Source organism: Neltuma alba, unplaced genomic scaffold (assembly GCF_004799145.2).
Source record: "Neltuma alba isolate B1F8T4 unplaced genomic scaffold, ASM479914v2 tig00004662_pilon, whole genome shotgun sequence".
NCBI classification, from domain to species: Eukaryota; Viridiplantae; Streptophyta; class Magnoliopsida; order Fabales; family Fabaceae; genus Neltuma; species Neltuma alba.
In genome coordinates this window covers 23091-36354 of record NW_021633806.1, presented here as the reverse complement: position 1 = coordinate 36354, position 13264 = coordinate 23091, and positions in this window count along the sequence as shown.

The window sequence follows — 13264 nt, the reverse complement described above, 5'->3', positions numbered from 1 at the left end:
TTGATTTAAGTAATTGAAGAGTCGCATTCAAAAAAAATTAAAAAAAAAACAAAAGAAAACAAATAGAAAATGTTATTAAGTGTGCATGTTAGGGAATAGATAGAGTAACCTATAGTAGTTATAAGTCCATTTCAAATGGAACATTTTGACTAATGAAACTTGGAGGATAATGATTGGCTAATTACCAACTAATCCGCCTAAAACATTGGCTTTTAATTTTGATTTACTCGATTAACTTTGGATTATATAATTGCAAAAAAAAAACTTTTTTAATTATGAAAGAATCCAAAAGCAGGAAAAAAAAAAACAAAAGAATGTTCATTTTTATTATTCAAATAGTGATATATTCAAATGTGAGTATTTGATGATGTTGATACAAGGGATTAATTAAGATAATAATATTGTCATACTAAAAGAGCTAAATTTGAGTAACATCAATGTATGAAAAGAATCTTAAGGTTGGATTTCGCTTTATATTTGTGGTAGGAGTAGTTGAAGATGATGACAAATAGTTATGAATTATTTAAGTTTTAAATTGTTGGTTTTCATTCAAAATTTCAAATGAAATGTGATGAATATTAATTTTTTAATGTTAAAGATTTTAAATATAGTTAAATTATATAAAAGTTTTATGAACTTTACGTTAAACGTAGATAACTTTTTTAATGTTTAAAATTTTACAATAAATCTCATTGAACTTTTACGTTTATACAAATAACACCCATTCTATTATTATTTATTTGCGACTGGCTTAAAATTTAAGAAATTTATCTGCATATAATTCCATCTTGAGGGCTTATATGAATGCAAAAATAAAAGTTTAGGAGAGTTAATACAAAATATATTTAGATAAAATTTTAAATAATCAAACTTGTTTTTTGTTGCCACCATTTCAAACTTGATTACAAACATTATATATAAATCATTTTAAAGAGGAAAAATGTTTTTTCACTTCAATAATGAATTTAATATTATTGTGTCTGAGATTATATATAAATGCGGAGTTATCAGTTAGATTATTAGAAACATGTCAACGATAAACTACAATGTACGTAGAATTTGGGTTGGGCAAAAGAACCACAATAAGAGAGGTTCTTAAGCTAAATTTGTAATTTTTATTTTTTATAACTTTTTTATAAAAAAATCAAATTTATTTACAAAAATAAAATGATACATAATATTTTTTTTATTGTTATCATTAAAAAACACAGAGAGGGGGGCGAAGGAGAGAGAGTTTGTATTTAAAAAGATTTGATGTAATTTGAATTTAGATTAGTCTATAAGTATAACATTAAATACTAGAATAATTTTTTTAACATAATAGAGAGTAATCTAAAGAAACGTAAATAATGGACAAAGACAAGGATTTTGTTAAGCCGTGGACCGCGCGTGTTTACTAGATAAAATGTCTGAATGCGTAAATTAGAATCATTTAAGATTCGATGACATCTACACTTTATTATTATTATTTTCATCAAAAGTGTGATAATTGTTGTTGTTGTTATTAATATTGGGATTAGGATTATTATATCATTTTTTTAGGATTAAAGCCATTAAATATCATGAAAGTATACTCAAAAGATTTTTTGCTCTAACATACTTAAAAAGTTTTGTTTCATACAATTTCTGTCTTAAACCGTTATTTATCGTTAAGGAGGTATTTGGATAGAAACCAAACTATGATTTTAAAAATGTTTTTATGATTTACGAAGTAAATATGTGGAAGAATTTGTCTTGTTTTACGGAAAAACATTTTTAAAGATTACCAAACACTCTCTAAGTTTAAATGTTAAAAGACACGAGGTGAAACCACATAATTTAATGATTAAATTTAATAATGGATAATAGTCATGTATATTTGCTAAAAAAATAAACTTTCAGCACATAAAAAGAACTAAAAAACTTTCAAATATTGAATGCTCTATTGTAGATATTTTTGAGATATTTAAAGACGTTAACTTTCTTTTTTTAATCAGAAAAAGTTTAGGTGAGCTCGATGTTAAAGGTTCATTAATATCAAAATATGCCTTCGAGGCTGATTAATAATGTCATTGTATGGGCAATAAAATTCAAATTCCTCATGAGTCAATTACTTATCAAGTGAATTGAATTAAGTATTGTCGGCATGATTATTTTAGGGAAAATCCCAGAAAAAGCTCTTGGAATATACCAAATCCCAGATTGGGCTCTTAAATTTCGAAAATGACAGAATGGGTCATTGACCTAATTTGTCATTTGTGAAATTCAGACGAATTGACATTTTTGCCCTGGAGCAAAAGTGAGTAGTTATTCTCTAAACAAATCTAGGTAACGCTTATACTGTTCTAGTGATTACAAGATTCGTTGTAGTTAATAATAAGGTACCTGACAATAATAAGATACCTGACTATGAAAAATGAGTAGTTATTCTCTACACAAATCTAGGTAATGCTTATATTGTTCTAGTGATTACAGCATTAGTTGTAGTTAATAACAAGACACCTGACTATGAAAAAGTGAATAGTTATTTGCTATACGAATCTAGGTAACACCTAAACTCTTATAGTGATTCCTTGAATCATTATAGTGAATGAATAAATGAGGGCAAAATTGTCAATTTGCCTGAATTTCACAAATGACAGATTGGGTCAATGACCCATTCTGTTATTTTCGAAATTTAAGGACCCAATCTGGCATTTCCCATATTCCAAGGACCTTTTTTGGGATTTTCCCATTATTTTATCATTACGAGTTGAAATTTACGACGTTAAACGCAGGCTGGGATCTTTTGTTGTCTCCTGATTTCACCGCATCATTTTGAATTGGTGAATTTGCATTAAGAAAACAAGTTTTATTATTTATCATTTTTCGATGCTGAACATTATTTTATTTTTTAGTGAATGATATTTGGAGACTGAAATACTGATTAATTCAATGATAAGACCGAAATATTTCAAAACACTAAAATAAGGATCAAATATCTTTTTAATAATTTAATCCTTTTGTTCATTAGTTTCCAATTTTTTTTCAAAATTATTTTATTTTTATAACTTTTCAACCACTAAATTTTTAAGTGAGATTCATCTATTTAAGGGGAAAAAATTATATATACAATTCTTTTTCTACTAATTTGTAAATGAGATCTCTCTATTTATAAAAGAATACGAATAGTTTCATGACTTCAATAATTATGATGCTTATATTTTTTTTTTTATAATTTTATAATAATTAATTTATAAGTGATATTCGTTTATTGATGAATAAAAATTGACATTTTAATTTGTTAAAGATAACCTTATAATCATTAATTTTCAATTCTGTTTTCCAATAATTTTTTTAATATGCACATACATTTCTTTTTTATAAAAAGCAATTCGAAGTATTGTTGAACACTAGATGTAATTAGTTCAATATATTGTGAGGTTCTTATTCTAAATTCCTAGTTTTTTTATTCATAGATAATACTCCCTCTATTTCAAAATATAAGTTAAATTTTGTTGAAGGAATTTGGTTTTTTTTTATAAGATAACATTACTTTTATCTAACTATTTAATGAACTTTTTTCTAATTTTATCTCTAAATATTCTCTTTCCTCTTAGATTCATTTATTACATCTTTTATTTATTCTCTTTATTAATAAGGACATATTTGGAGAGAAAAATACATGCTTTATATATTTATTGTTTTAAATTGATTTTAACTAATTTATTAATAAACATGAATGGATAAAGTTTAATTTATACTCCTCCGGTCCTTAATATAGGACCCAATTCTTGAGTTGGTTTTTGTCCTAAATATAAGACCCATTTCTCATATTTATCAATTTTTTTCCAAATTACCCCTATGGATACTCTATCAACCATAATCAAATAGAAGAGGGAGATGAGGTATTAAAAAAGGTGATTATGGTGTTTTAAGAAAAATATGTCATTTTTCTTATAATTAACTAATTTACCTAACTTCCTTAATCTAATCAAATTAGTTAAATGGGTCTTATATTAAGGACCGGAGGAGTATTTTGAATCACAAAGAGTATTAGTTCAATCTTTTTATTTATAATGGATTAAGATTCAATTTTATCATGAAAATTTTTGTTGAGAAGCGATGGATATCAGGAATTTTTTTTTTTTGGCAATGTCCTTCTAAAAATTGGTAAAACGTAGCAATATCCATAATGAAATGAAATTGTGTTTCAAATTTGAATGGAAAAAATATCCAAAGAGAGGTCATAATCGTACTGGTGATCATAAGGCAAAAGTTACAACATTTTCGTTAATCATGTCTGACACACACGTGACACCAAAAACAATCACCCCTTCTTTGACTGCCAAGTGGCCCCATGCCACACTGTTCCCATCATTCCACATCATCGTATAATGCTTCTTCCTTAAGGGATGAGGCTTCTCTCCTTTTCTTTTTCCCTGCCCGCTGCCCTCTTTTATTTTATTTTTTGTTAATTTTTTTTCTTTCTCAACTCTCCACTAAGCCTTGCCACGTTGCATGTTTCTTCCTCTTTCTCCTTAACTTAAACACGTCATCTATGACTACGCTCCAAGGACAAAATAACAAAACCCATATTGTCAACTCATATCGGTTGACATGAAAAAAAAAGAACAATTATAATAGAAACTATTTGAAAAAAAATAAATAAATACGTGTCACAAAGTGAATTGATATCTTATATTTATAATCAAATTAAATCTCTGACTAGCTCTTATATTTAGAACTTAAAATATAGTATCATGTTTATCTTAACATAGACCATCCAAAGTCTTAGATGATTCAAATTCAATTTATCTTTTTTATAATTTTAAATAACCCAAAATTGTCCATATTATGATTGCACATGTTAAGGGGTTTTCATTCTAATGCATATAATTAATAAAAGTATTTTAAGACAAATAATATTTATTTGTTACAAATAAATAACTTAACTAATTCGGACAAAAAAAAATTAACTTAACTAACTTTCTTAATATTTACAAATTAGTTATTTAGTTTTTATATTAAAGATCAGAACTAGTAATATTTTTTACATTTGGCATTTTTTGGCAACTTATATATTGTCTAATCCATTTTTATACGAGTCATAATTAATAGATTATGAGTATAGGGACTAACATTTATGATTGAGAAAAACCGACAAGAGTCAACAATAAAATCAATTATTGGTTAAAAAAACAATAAAATCAATTATATCAAGATCATAGAAATAAACATATGCCTTTGTCTACCTTTTCTTTCTTTTTTTCGGGGTTTTGTTACAGAGAAAATTACGCATGTAACAATGGTTATCTCCAATCTGTTACTAAAAATTTTCTACGATTATCTTCTTTTTCCTTTTTGTTGGTTGCACTATGGTTATTTCCTTTCATGTCAACTATTCTCCATATGTATATTTATTATGAATTTTATTTCTTGTATGACTACTACTTTTGATCCTTAATATAAGATTCTGTTTGATTCTTATCTTGGTCCTAGATATAAGACCCCAATCCACTCTGTCTATCATATTTATGCATTTTTTTTCAAGGTAGTCCTTATAATAATTATAGTTCTAGCCAATATAGTTGATTAGTAAGGATATTTTAGGAAAGACAACACCTATTTATTACAAATAAACTAACTTAAATTATTTCCTTAATCTTCTCAAATTAGTCAACTAGAGCTTATAATTAGGACCGGAGGTAGTATATATCTATATTAATATTCTCATCTATGCTGCTCTACTTTCGTGCTCTTATTGTTACTTTGAAACCTAATGCTCACTATCATATAGGGTTGCTTCTGCTTGTTTATTATTGTCTTGGATAAAAATGTTCAAATGCCCATGACCAAATTTCGTACGACAACAATTACTGAAAAAACTTTTTAAAGATTTTGATTATTTCTTAATAAATATTTAAATCTTATAAAACATGTAATGACAATAGAAGCATAGAAAAAATAAAATATATAATTTTATGGAGTTCGTGATGAGCATCAATATTTATAATTTATAAATAATGTGATTTTTCTCTATTAATTTTTTTTTTTCCTTTGCGCGTGATTGGCGTGAAGATTCATTTTAAAGTTTTCAACTATAAAATTCTCGCAGACCTCAAAAAAAAAAATATAAATATATATAATGTGTGTGTGTGTGTGTCTATATATATATATATATATATATATATATATATAGATAAAGTGGCTTCTATTAGAAGTAGTGGAGTTAGTAGAGTATTGTATGAGAAGCGCTGTGGAATTTATTCTGATTGCGAAATTAAACATTACGGATGGCATGTCAATGCCCTGGATTAAAAAGTCCATAAGATCATTAGAGCTACATTAATACTCTTCCGTTTTTAAATATAAGACCTATTTTATAGTGTAGTCCATAAGATCATTAGAGTTACATCAATACTCTTCAAGTCCTAAATATAAGACCTATTTTATAGTACAAACTACATTACGAAATGAGTCTTATATTTATACTATAAAATGGATCTTATATTTAAACAGAAGATGTATATTCTTAGTTTCTGAACTTTTCTATAATTATTAATTCATGTTTATATTTTGATTTGAAAATGCTTATTTTTTGTAATTTTTTGACTTAGAAGAAGTGAGATCTTATCCTTTTTTTATTCCAAATAACTCTATTCATCTAACTTATTAACCCCATAAAATACCAGAACTACATTTGTGAGTCAAAATTCAAGAATTTAATCAATAATTAAAAAGAAAAAAAATCAAGAATAACTCAAATATGTCACGTTTTTTATGTAAGGAAGCTGAAGTAAGTATTGTCTAATTAAAAATTATATTCTCTCTCTCTCTCTCTCAAAGTAAAAAATTAGATGCTCATATACTCTTTTTCTTTCATGTATTCAATTGTTTTCGCAGATTTTATATCATTGGATTTTTTAAATTATATTAGAAAGATTTGAATCCTTAATACACATTATAAGCGCTAATTAGGGGTCTACATGAAGCCCGTATACATGGTATGTTTACCCAAGCTCACAAAGAAAATATCCTAGCCAACTTAACAAAAAGTTTCCCGCATAAAAATAGGCATCTTAGAGCCGGGCGGATTCATGGACAAGGTATGTCGCCTTATCTATTTGACCTTGTCTAAAAAAATATATAATTATGTAATTATGTATATTATAATATATATTGTAATATTATTTTTCAACCATTATTTTCTTTTATTTTGGTAAGAAAATTTGGGAAAAATTAAAAAAAGACCTAAATAAAATGATATTTATCGAGAGTATCATAAAAATTACAATTATATAAAAGGATGAAATATCAAAATATAATATTAAACATACTAAATTATTTGTAGACAAATTTTGTTCTTTTCCTTTTACCTCCAATTGTCGCTGGATTGATTAGAGACAATTTAATATTTTTAAATTTATATTTTTATATTTTTTATTGGAGGTAATCCTGTTCGAGACACTTTCAAGTACTAAATGTGAGTACTTCTTTTAATGAGAATTCAAACTTTGGTTATAATTTTTGAGTTTATTAAGTATAATTAAATTTTTTTTTACATATGGCATGAGTAGGGAAGCTCACCCTAGCCAGCCCACTCTTTATCTAACCCGAAATAGTTAAAGTTTTTGTTAGCTAGGGCTTGGTAGCAGGATGTAAAATGTAGCCCGATCATTTGTACATCACGCATGGGTCTTGTTTTGCCTAACCCTCCTCATGTGACCATGCTTGATGGCCCAATTTTACCTAGTCACTTTGACTTGAAATAAAATCAGAAGAATGAATGAATGAAATTGCCACAATCTTTCTATTGGTTGTGTATGTAAAATGAGGTTTTTATTAATCAGACAATGACAAAATCAATATATATTTATTACAGATAATTAATTAAATATTTTTTAATATTTATAAATTAATTATCTATCATGTTAAAAGCTGTGTGGAATTTATTCCGAGAGTTTGATGCCACCATAGTCGATATCTTCCCTTGCACAGTTTGCTTCGTAAGGATGAAGCCATCATTATTGGTCCGTCCCGAACAAATTTCATCGTGGATTTTTTTGGACCTAATTCAAATCCATATTTAAAATAATATATAATTTAATACTTAAGGTAATATATAATATATTTATATATAATTGAAAAATATTATTTAAATAACAAAGACATTCACATGCAAATAAAATATTTATATATGAATAGCATATCATTTAACAAAACAGAGTTGTTAAAATAGAGGTATACGAAATTGTTATTTTTAAAATTTAAGTTATCACTCTGTTCTATATATGTAAGTCACTTATAGAAAAAATGTTTATTAATAAATATAAGTAACTTGTTATGTTGTTCCTATAAGTTTGTTAGTTGCTTTGAGATGAACCAATATTTTTTTAGTGACAATACTTACATTAAGTTGCTTATATTTATTATATCAGATTCTTCAATCACACCTGTCCATGTTTCTTATTTTTAAATACTAGCATTTAACAGCATTTAATTATAAATCCAAATGAAACAAAAAAGGACATATTACCATGTGTGATCAGAGAACTTGACATAATGGATAAAGTTAATATAATCTTGATTCCTCAAATTTGCTCTCATTTTGATTTAAGCCCCTCAACTTTCAAATTATAGGTTTTGGTCCCTTTAAGGGCAAAATGGTCCAGTTTTTTTAATAAAAATTATAGGGACCAATGTTTTATGTAAAAAGAAGCTTGAGGGACTAAAACCAAAATGAGAGTAAATTAGAGGGACTAAAAATTGTATTAACCCTAATAGATATAGGGAACTTGACCTAAGCTTTTTTGCTTTTTTAATTATAAATAAATACTTTTATAAATTTGGTAAAATGACATAAAAAGAAACCTAAAAATCTTATATGCCAAAATAGGAAGCTAATCAAATGTAATGATAAGTTAGGAAGTGTTGCCTGATAGGGGATTATGAAAATATTGTTCAATTACAAGAAAGCCCTTGTATGACCCAAATAATATGCATTTATGATAGAGAGAAGGAAGGTGTGGCAGGAGGTAGGGAAAAAAATTAGAAGGAGCATAAACATAGGAGCATGAATGTGGGAAGCAACTGATGAATGAAGGAAGCAAGTGAGGTTAGTATTCAATGACCATATTCTTCTTCTCCTCCTTTTCTCGGTCTCTTTTATGCGTTGGTTCTTCTTCTTCTTTTTGTTGGATGGGAATGTTGTTAGAGTGAGGCTGGTTTTGAGGTGGAGAAGGTGGCAAAGCAAGGAGATGCTGTGGGTATAAAGAGGTTGTGGGGAAAGATGGTAATAAGAGAGTGAATGCATGGGGAAGCAAAAACATTGAGGGAGAGGGGTTTGATAGTGTCACAAATGGGTTAGAGTGATTAATGTTAGAAAAAGGGACAATATTGAAGGGTGATTCAAATAATGGATTGGCTTTATTCTGAGAAAATAAAGCATGAGTGTGGATAGCAAAGAAATGAGTGTTTTGTTGCAAATTATAAGCATGAATGTGTCAAACCCTAATTTGGTTGTGTAAACTGATGATGATAGTATTATGTTGGTGAAATTAAAGTGATGACCTAAATGTTAAGTCATATAATCATTATTATTCTGTTATTAGTGCAGGCAATGATGCAAAATGAATTTCAAAACTGGGTAAACTTGTAGGAAGGAGTTGTTCTGTTATTTTCATATGGGTGGGAAATTTGTGACAAATGATGAAAGTGAAGTGAGATATAATGGAGGTAGTGTGAGGTTAAGAAGCATTAAGGATGGCTTGACACTTGAAGAATTGATGTTAATGATATGTGAGTGGATTGTTGATGATGGAAGAAATTGTGACGTTAAGTACACAGTGGCCTTTGATAAAAAGACATTAATTGACCTTCATGACAATGTTGAAATGTATAAACTTTTTCAATACAAGGGGAACATTGGTCATGCGTCTGTGGTAGAAAAAGGGTAGGAGGATCCTTAACCAAGGAACAATATAGAAACGTAAGTAAAAGTTTGTCCTAATTATTTGTTGTCATTTATGAATTTCATCTTTTTGTGTTAACCATTCTTTTCATTGTGAATGTAAAACAAAGAGATTCATGGGTATGTCATAGCAAACGGAATGGAATGCGTCTCCCATTAGTTTGTGTTATGATTATGGCTGGCTCAGTGAAGAAAATAGTGAATGTGACAATGATAGAGGAAGTGGGTTCCCTAACGTGGATACATCTAAAGATATTGATGGTAATGAGATGAGCAATGTGAGATGAACAAAACTTTTTATAGGGGGGTTAATGTTTTCCAAATGCATATGCATTTTAGGTGTCTACATACATGTTTGTACTTACACACAAGTTTGTGCCTAAATATGTGAGCAATAGTAAGGCATTCATGTCGGTGAGGTGTAAAGTTGAAGGTTGTCTGTGGAAGGTATGGGCAAATCATGTAGGAAAGAGTTGTCATGTGTTACGAGGAATGACGTTTATAAATTGGAGTGTTCATTCAGCCCAAGATAGCTTGGAAGTGATGCATAGTAGAAGAGCTAGTTTGAATTCATCAATAATAATTGATGAGATGAGGGATCATGTAGACAAGCGTATTTCTGAGATAAGGAAGAAGTTAAAACAAGACTATAAGATTGATCTAACATATAAACAGGCTTATAGAACAAAAAAGAAGTTATTGAAAGACATATATAGTATGCCTAAACAATCATACATACTTATACCATGGATATGCCAAATGTTAAAGGAAACAGATAAAAAAACTATGGTTGAATGGAGTGCTATTGGGAACCAATTTGAGCATGTTTTCATAGCCTACGGGTCATGCATTAAGGGTTTCTTGGGTGGTGTGAGGCATATTCTATATGTTCATAGAACTCACTTAAGCATTCCACATAAGGGGACAATGTTGTCAGCTTTAACTTATGATGTAGATAACGAGCTGTTGCTATTTGCAATTGCAATTATGAAGAGAGAAACACTAGATGACTGGACATGGTTTTTCTATATGATAAAAAAATTTTGGGTTCTGTGCAAGTGATGATTATATCAGATCGAGATAATGCTATCATCAGAAGAGTGGCATCAATATTTGTGGGTCAAAGGCATACTTTTTGTTATAGACACATTAAGGAGAATTTTTAGTTTAGAAGTGATGAAAATGAACAAGGGGCAAATAAGGACAAATGGCTAATCAAAGGAGGATGCACTACATATGTTGGATAAAATTGCATATGCAAGGACGGATGAGAAATTTGAGGCAGCAATGGATGACATGAGAGACTTTTCTCTAAAGCTATTTGACTGGCTTATTAATCATGGGGATGTAGATATGTGGGATAAAAGTAGGTTTCCATATAAAAGATAGAACAATATTACAAGAAATATTGCAAAGTCATTCAATGCATGGATAGTCAATGAGAGAAAGCATACTATATCCCAATTGATCCATGAGCACCAGGAGAAAGTAGCAAGAAAACTGCATGCCTCCTATGTAGCTATGACCAAATGGAAGAATTGCATTGGTCCAAATATAGACAGTAAGGTAATGGATATGGTGGCTGGGTCTGAGCATATGTATGTTGAAAATTATGGTGGGAGAAGAGTAAAGGTGACAACATCACATGGAGACCATCAGGTTGATCTTGGACTACACCAGTGCAGTTACAGATCTTGGCAAATGATGGGGATCCCTTGTGCCCATGCTTATGTAGCAATCAAGGTTGTCTGTAGCAATGTCTATGATTATGTTTATAATTGCTATAAAAAGTCATCACAAGAAAAGATTTATGCTCGCAGTATGATTCCTATGATAACAACAGACATGCCTCACCTAAACGATTATTATAAGATAGGAAATGTTAGAGAGCAAATATTCTTGCTATCGCTCATAACATCTCGACGCCCTAGAAGGCCAAAAACAAACAGGGATGAATCACAATTCTAAAACAAACAAATATACCATTGTGAAAGATGCCACCAACCTAGACACACAAGGAGAAATTATAGAAATCCTAACCCATCATAAAGTTTCAAGTATAATTGAGATGAGTCATTTTATGGTGTACATAGATGTATACTCCATCCTTGTCAACTTTTTTGGGACTCGAGTTGTAGTTAAGAGTTAGGTGCAGGCACTTTTTTTATGAGTAAAATGATAGAAATGTCAGTGACAAATCAGCATTAAGTGTGGCCAGTATCTTAATGTACACTTGTCATTGAATATATGAAACCAAGTTACTGTTATGGAGATATTGTCTTTTGTTAATGGCATATTAGTTGTCATTTTCAAATTTAGTCCTATTATTAGTAGTGATGTAATCAGGCTAATCTGATAGTTTATGTGAAACTGATGTTTGTTAGATTTAAGGTTTTAATTATAACAAATTAAGGAATCTGTATTTTAGTAAGTTGATTGATCACCTGATCAATCATGGTTTTATCGATCACATGATAGATAAAGTTCCTGTGTAAACAAATAACTTAGCAGAAATGTTAATCGATAACTTGATAGATAAATCAATTTATATGTGTTGATCGATCAATTGATCGATCATTGTTAACATTGTTTTGTGTAGAAGTTTGCAGAAAATTATCGATCAATTGATCGATAATCTAATTATCGAACAACTAACAGATAATGGGACACAATTTATGGTAAGTATTTATTGATTACATGATCGATAAATAAGTCATTGATAAAGAGACAATAAATGGTAAAGCTTCCTTCTCTCATTGTATTTTGTTTTAATCATCATTTATCGATCACTTTATCAGTCACAGCTTTTTCGATAACTTGTTCTGTCATTACATAATAACTTACATGTTTATCGATATTTCTCTTAATGATTAAGTGTTTTGAAAAGCTCTTTATCGATCACTTTATCGATTAACAGTTTATCGATCAAATGATCGATCATTACCCTTTTACTGGCTTAAACTATATTAAGCATCTCTTCAATCACTTGATCGAGTATTGATTTACTGATAAAATGATTGATCACCCTTTCTTCTGAATGTCCTATTTCACATAACAGGATCGATCAAACTTTTTCTTGGCATTTCAAAACTAAGTTTCTCAACTATATTTTTATCGATCACTTGATTGATCAATCTTTAATTGATCACTTACTCGATCATTATAGGACTTGTGCTCTTTGTGAAAATCTTTGTTAAACCTCTTTATATTGATCAAATTTTCTATCATCCATTTATCAATAAAGTATTTGATCAATATATCTTGAAAATCAAATTGTCTCTTACTTATCTTTATCGATAACCTGATCGATCAAACATTTTTCGATCACTTGTT